Consider the following 8,273-nt stretch of genomic DNA (forward strand, 5'->3'; position numbering starts at 1 on the left):
AAGTTTCTATTAGCGAATCGCAACCAACTGACAGGTGCTTACACCGCCATCCACTGTACTGGAGTGTGAGGCCGGTCACGACCTACTTATAACACTATATTCACTTAACTAACCCAGAATTTCGAAGAAAATAAAATATTTCCCTACAAACCTCTCTACTCCCATCACCCCCACCCCCATTCCAGTCCAACCTCTCTGACCCTGTCAAACAACCTCTCTCTTTCTACATCATACATTTCACAAAATAATAATACATGTTCAACCGTTTCCTCTACAATTCAGCCATTACACATTCCAGTACCATGTTTCCCTATCAATTTCAAAGCCCAATTCAATCTTGTATGTCCAAATCTCATCCGACACAACATAACTTCCTCCCTTCTATTCCCATTATATGACACTATCTCCCGTACAGATTTCCTTGTACTATAAACATTTCTGCCCTCACTACTTTCACCCAATTGTCTCTGCCAGCAATCTAACCCATTTTTCAGAATCAATGTTTTAATTTCCCCTCTACCCAACTGCACCTGTCTATCCACAATATTATTTTTCACTGCTTTTTTTGCTAATATATCTACTATATAATTTCCATAAACTCCTGTATGAGCCGGAATCCAACAGAACTGAATTTCAATACCATTTCTTTGTAATCCCAACAACAGCATAATTATTTCTAACCATAAATCTCTCGTTCTGACTTTCCAGATCTTAAACTACACAAAACTGATGCAGAGTCCGAACATATTACTACTCTTCTTGGTTGCACCTCCTATATCCATTGCAATCCAACAATTATCGCAACTATTTCTGTTGAATATACAGATCCATAATTTGTTAGTCTCTTGCATAGATTAACATCGAACTCAATAATAAATACACCTGCTCCTGTCTTCCCATTCATGGGATCATTTGAACCATCTGTATTCATTGCAAGGCAAGAATAAAACTGAGTACTAATATATTGACCCGCTATTGTTCCTACATGAACTTCTTCACACCACTGTTTCTTTTCTTCGATCAGGCTAAGATCAACATGTGATCTTTTATAAAACCACGGTGGCACATTTCCTATTGGCACCGATGGCACTATAACAAGGTCCCTGAGTCCATATTCATCAAGCCTTTTCCCAATCTCTGGACCAAAACCCCTCTTTTGATTCATATTCCCATTAGTCTTCCAATACTGTCAGTATAGGATGATCTACCGTACTACCCTTCAGTCTTGCCCAGTATGCCAGAGCTAGTTTAACTCGTCTAAGCAACAAATAATTAGGAGGGTAGATCAGCTTTAATGTCACGTCTCCTCCCGTTGCTCCCCTCCTGCGCTCTGATTCGCCGGTCTACTGAGCCACCGGTCTGAGCGCACCACCTCGGCAACACCGGAATAGAAACCCAACGCACCCTATTCACCTCCAGCGCACCTGCACCTCATCATCTCATCACCACCCCTATATAGCCCTGGACTGTTCCATGTTGTGTCGTGTGATTGTTAGTGTCATGTCGTGTACGCGCTCTTTGTTGTTCTCTTGCGCAGTGTTACATAAACCTTTACATTGTTGATTTCTGCGTCCTACCTCTTCGTGTCCTCGTCACATTTAATATTGCAGATAGATTGTGGCTTCCATCAATGTAATTGTCTGCATAATTTCCAATCCCCCATATATATTTTTTGTAAATATATATATTAAATATATAGTTTTAAAATATATATTCCTTTATTATTTTCCACTAACCCTACCACCCGTCGCCTAATTGGAGTAAACTAATGGACAACAACACTTAGGTTTCTACTTCCAGCTTATACATACTATATACATTTTACAGACACAGTATATTTTACAATAGTTATCTTTTGTTTGTTTTTAGTCCCATCCTTCAGCTCCACTCAACCCCTCCCATCTATCTCTGAACACCATCCAGTTTTGATTTCTATTTGCCATATATTTTTCAACTATGCTGTGATGTTTTACAAAAGTTCTGAACCTTTCTATTATCATAGATTCTACATATTGTAAATTAAAGATAAACATTTTTGCTAAGAGTATTATTGATGGATTTACTATGATTTTTTAAATTGCCCAGCAGTGCTATTTGCAGAGTTAACGCCAGGTAAATGTTGCAATTTTTCAGCCATTCCTGAACCTGCGACCAAAAACAAGCTACATATGAACAGTACCAAAACAAATTATCTAATGATTCTGTCTCTTCACAACAAAATCTGCAGAGCTGGGATGATTGTATCCCCCATATATATAACATTCTATTGGTTTCAAGAATTTTGCATAATAATTTAAATAGAACAACTCTATGTTTTGAATCCATTGTTGTTTTGTGCATCAGTTCATAAACCATGTGCCAAGGAATCGGTGCATCGAAAATCTCTTCCCAACTATTTTGCAATCTATATGGCACAGCTGTCAATTTTTTGGTCCTTAAATGGAACTGGTATAGTTTTTTATTTATCACATTTTTCTTTAACCAATTATTAGAATGAATTCCTATATTAGTACATTCACACTGTCTGTTCTTCTGAGAGGCAACATAATAGGGTTTTTAGAACTGTGTGAAATGATATGAGCCTCTGAGATTGAACTCTGACCGTCGATTTACGCTGGTTTGGTGATAAGACAACATTCCATTCCATGATTAGTGTCTGTGTGCCTGTCTGTCGTGCCAGGGAGATCCAATCTCCAGTTTATTTATCCCATATGGCAGATGAATACTGGACTCCATCATTCTGAGAAAAGGGCTTAGTATCCTATGTTGCATTAGTATTTTTGTATAAACAAGCAGTAAATGAACTAGAGACAGATATTTGGCGCCATGTAAATATTGATGTCGGTTGAATGAGAGCACAATGTACCTTTGTCTAATTTCACGTATCTGTTCTTCGTCACAAGGACTCAGGAAGACTATAAAGAGTTGTAACCGAATCCTGTTTATTTGGGCTTTAACTCTACACCATTGGGTGACCTTTAACGCTCCATTACTTCAGTAATTAATAAAGTTCAATTGTTTTGAGGAAATCTAAAAGTCTCTCCTTTGATTAGAATAATTACCATGACAAAAGTAGTGTATGTCTTCCTTTCAACCCTTTGCTGGATGTCTTGTAGCTCCACTTGTAGCCCTCAAAACCTAAGTGGCATTTCATAAAATGGTCTGATGGTGATGTGGATATACTCGGAAATACATATCCCAAATGAAATAAATTATCTCACTCCAATCAATTTTAATAGAAAGTTAGCAAAAATAGATAAGATCTTGCTACTATGGAAAGGTAAATACCTGTCAATTTGTGGAAAAATTACATTTACATGTACATTTACGTCATTTAGCAGACGCTCTTATCCAGAGCGACTTACAAATTGGTGCATTCACCAGTGGGATAACCACTTGACAAATTTATTTATTTTTATTTTTATTTTTTTTAGGGGGGGGGGGGGTAGAAGGATTACTTTATCCTATCCCAGGTATTCCTTAAAGAGGTGGGGTTTCAAATGTCTCCGGAAGGTGGTGAGGTGACTCCGCTGTCCTGGCGTCGTGAGGGAGCTTGTTCCACCATTGTGGTGCCAGAGCAGCGAACAGTTTTGACTGGGCTGAGCGGGAACTATGCTTCCGCAGAGGAAGGGGAGCCAGCAGGCCAGAGGTGGATGAACGCAGTGCCCTCGTTTGGGTCTAGGGACTGATCAGAGCCTGAAGGTACGGAGGTGCCGTTCCCCTCACAGCTCCATAGGCAAGCACCATGGTCTTGTAACAGATGCGAGCTTCAACTGGAAGCCAGTGGAGTGTGCGGAGGAGCGGGGTGACGTGAGAGAACTTGGGAAGGTTGAACACCAGACGGGCTGCGGCATTCTGGATGAGTTGTAGGGGTTTAATGGCACAGGCAGGGAGCCCAGCCAACAGCGAGTTGCAGTAATCCAGACGGGAGATGACAAGTGCCTGGATTAGGACCTGTGCCGCTTCCTGTGTAAGGCAGGGTCGTACTCTCCGAATGTTGTAGAGCATGAACCTGCAGGATCGGGTCACCGCCTTGATGTTAGCGGAGAACGACAGGGTGTTGTCCAGGGTCACGCCAAGGCTCTTCGCACTCTGGGAGGAGGACACAACGGAGTTGTCAACCGTGATGGCGAGATCATGGAACGGGCAGTCCTTCCCCGGGAGGAAGAGCAGCTCCGTCTTGCCAAGGTTCAGCTTGAGGTGGTGATCCGTCATCCATACTGATATGTCTGCCAGACATGCAGAGATGCGATTCGCCACCTGGTTATCAGAAGGGGGAAAGGAGAAGATTAGTTGTGTATCGTCAGCGTAGCAATGATAGGAGAGGCCATGTGAGGATATGACAGAGCCAAGTGACTTGGTGTATAGCGAGAATAGGAGAGGGCCTGGAACTGAGCCCTGGGGGACACCAGTGGTGAGAGCACGTGGTGCGGAGACAGCTTCTCGCCACGCCACTTGGTAGGAGCGACCGGTCAGGTAGGACGCAATCCAAGAGTGAGCCGCGCCGGAGATGCCCAGCTCGGAGAGGGTGGAGAGGAGGAACTGATGGTTCACAGTATCAAAGGCAGCAGACAGGTCTAGAAGGACAAGAGCAGAGGAGAGAGAGTTAGCTTTAGCAGTGCGGAGAGTCTCCGTGACACAGAGAAGAGCAGTCTCAGTTGAATCACCCTGATTAACTATTTAGTATTATCCCAGTTTACCTATTTGCTTATGGTCTTGCCTACGCCTAGCGAACAGTTTTTTAAATTATATGAGAAAAAAATATTCCATTTTATTTGGAACAGCAAGCCAGACAAAATTAAACGGGCCTATTTATATAATGAATATGAATTCGGAGGACAGAAATTATTAAATATTAAAGCATTAGGCCTATCACTAAAAGCTTCAGTCATACAAAAGTTATACTTAAATCCGAACTGGTTCTCTAGCAAATTAGTGAGATTGTATCACCCAATGTTCAAGAAAGGCCTTTTTCCCTTTATTCAGATTACAACCTCTCACTTTCAGTTATTTGAAAAGGAAATCATCTCCCAAATATCACTATTTCTAAAACAAGCCATAGAAAGTTGGTTGCAATTTCAATTTAATCCTCCAGAAACAACAGAACAAATAATGTAACAAATATTGTGGTTAAACTCAAATATACTAATTGATAAAAAACGTTTTCTTTGACAAAATGTTTAAAAAAGGTATAATCTTCGTAAATGATATCATCGGTAGGACTGGTGGAGTGATGTCGCACATGCAGCTAACAAAAACATATGGAAATGTCTGCTCTACCCAAAATTACAACCAAATAATTGCAGCATTACCGCAAAAATGGAAGAGGAAAGTGGAAGGGGGAAAAAGTAAGGAACTTGTCTGTCGGCCTTGCATTAAAGAACATAATTGGTTAAAGAAAACTGTGATAAATAAAAAAGTACACCAGTTTCATTTAAGGACCAAAGGATTGACAGCCATCCCATATAGATTGCAAAGTAGTTGGGAAGAGATTTTTGACGTACCGATCACATGGCATAGTGCACAAAACGACGCTGGATTCAAAACTTAGAATTGTTCAACTTAAATTATTATATAACATTCTTGCTACCAATAGAATGTTATTTATATGGGGGATACAATCTTCCCAGCTCTGCAGATTTTGCTGCGAAGAGACAGAATCATTAGATCATTTGTTTTGGTACTGTCCATTAGTAGCTTGTTTTTGGACACAGGTCCAGGAATGGCTAAAGGATTGCAATATTTACCTGGAGCTAACCCTGCAGATAGCATTACTGGGTGATCTGAAAAGTCATAGTCAATCGATCAATAATATAATAATACTTTTAGCAAAAATGTTTATTTTCAATATACAATCTGTAGAAACAATGAGAATAGAAAGGTTCAGAACTTTTGTAAAACATCACAGTACAGTTGAAAAATATATGGCAAATAGAAATCCAATATGGATGGTGTTAAGAGATAGATGTATGTATGTATGTGTATGTATGTGTGTGTATATATATATATATACAGTGGGGGGGAAAAGTATTTAGTCAGCCACCAATTGTGCAAGTTCTCCCACTTAAAAAGATGAGAGAGGCCTGTAATTTTCATCATAGGTACACGTCAACTATGACAGACAAAATGAGAAAAAAAATCCAGAAAATCACATTGTAGGATTTTTAATGAATTTATTTGCAAATTATGGTGGAAAATAAGTATTTGGTCAATAACAAAAGTTTCTCAATACTTTGTTATATACCCTTTGTTGGCAATGACACAGGTCAAACGTTTTCTGTAAGTCTTCACAAGGTTTTCACACACTGTTGCTGGTATTTTGGCCCATTCCTCCATGCAGATCTCCTCTAGAGCAGTGATGTTTTGGGGCTGTCGCTGGGCAACACGGACTTTCAACTCCCTCCAAAGATTTTCTATGGGGTTGAGATCTGGAGACTGGCTAGGCCACTCCAGGACCTTGAAATGCTTCTTACAAAGCCACTCCTTCGTTGCCCAGGCGGTGTGTTTGGGATCAATGTCATGCTGAAAGACCCAGCCATGTTTCATCTTCAATGTCCTTGCTGATGGAAGGAGGTTTTCACTCACAATCTCACGATACATGGCCCCATTCATTCTTTCCTTTACACGGATCAGTCGTCCTGGTCCCTTTGCAGAAAAACTGCCCCAAAGCATGATGTTTCCACCCCCATGCTTCACAGTAGGTATGGTGTTCTTTGGATGCAACTCAGCATTCTTTGTCCTCCAAACACGACGAGTTGAGTTTTTACCAAAAAGTTCTATTTTGGTTTCATCTGACCATATGACATTCTCCCAATCCTCTTCTGGATCATCCAAATGCACTCTAGCAAACTTCAGACGGGCCTGGACATGTACTGGCTTAAGCAGGGGGACACATCTGGCACTGCAGGATTTGAGTCCCTGGCGGCGTAGTGTGTTACTGATGGTAGGCTTTGTTACTTTGGTCCCAGCTCTCTGCAGGTCATTCACTAGGTCCCCCCGTGTGGTTCTGGGATTTTTGCTCACCGTTCTTGTGATCATTTTGACCCCACGGGGTGAGATCTTGCGTGGAGCCCCAGATCGAGGGAGATTATCAGTGGTCTTGTATGTCTTCCATTTCCTAATAATTGCTCCCACAGTTGATTTCTTCAAACCAAGCTGCTTACCTATTGCACATTCAGTCTTCCCAGCCTGGTGCAGGTCTACAATTTTGTTTCTGGTGTCCTTTGACAGCTCTTTGGTCTTGGCCATAGTGGAGTTTGGAGTGTGACTGTTTGAGGTTGTGGACAGGTGTCTTTTATACTGATAACAAGTTCAAACATGTGCCATTAATGCAGGTAACGAGTGGAGGACAGAGGAGCCTCTTAAAGAAGAAGTTACAGGTCTGTGAGAGCCAGAAATCTTGCTTGTTTGTAGGTGACCAAATACTTATTTTCCACCATAATTTGCAAATTCATTAAAAATCCTACTATGTGATTTTCTGGATTTTCTTTTCTCAATTTGTCTGTCATAGTTGACGTGTACCTATGATGAAAATTACAGGCCTCTCTCATCTTTTTAAGTGGGAGAACATGCACAATTGGTGGCTGACTAAATACTTTTTTCCCCCACTATATATATATATATTATTATTATTATTTTTCTGCGAGAAAAAAAACATATGGGGGATTGGAAGTGATGCAGACAATTACATTGATGAAAGTTACAATCTATCTGCAATATTAAAGCTGATAAAAAAATAAAAAATAAATAGTGGCATTTCATGGAGGCATTCCATATGTTTATCAGTACTTTATTTGCAATCTATTCTGTGAGTTTTTCTACAGACCTCTTTGTACTCGCTTTGAAGATATTTTACACATTTCTTCAGAAAGTGTGACTTTTCTTTGTAACGTGTGTATCAAAATATTTTTATTTATTATTTTGTATGATTTATCAAAAATAATTGTACAAAGACTTATCAATGCACTGTACTGTAACTGTACAGTTGAAAATCATATTAAATAAATGAGTATCATTCCATTAAAATTTCTGCAGTTAGTGGAAACTAATATTATACTTATTTGACTGCATACATTACAGTATTCACAGTAATTCTGCTGTTAGGAAGTCAAATGTTTTGTGGTAGGTTCTTCTTCAATTCACAGATGGTGTTGCATAGGTTCCTACTCAGCTGAACAATGTTTAGTCTCTGCAGCACCATACCACAGTCAGACCTTTGAGTACAAAAGGACAAATAGGGTAAATGCTCTGAGCCTCTGTCTCTGCAATCTCTC

This window comes from Coregonus lavaretus (genome assembly GCF_964263955.1).
Source record: "Coregonus lavaretus genome assembly, chromosome: 4".
In the NCBI taxonomy this organism is placed as follows: domain Eukaryota; kingdom Metazoa; phylum Chordata; class Actinopteri; order Salmoniformes; family Salmonidae; genus Coregonus; species Coregonus lavaretus.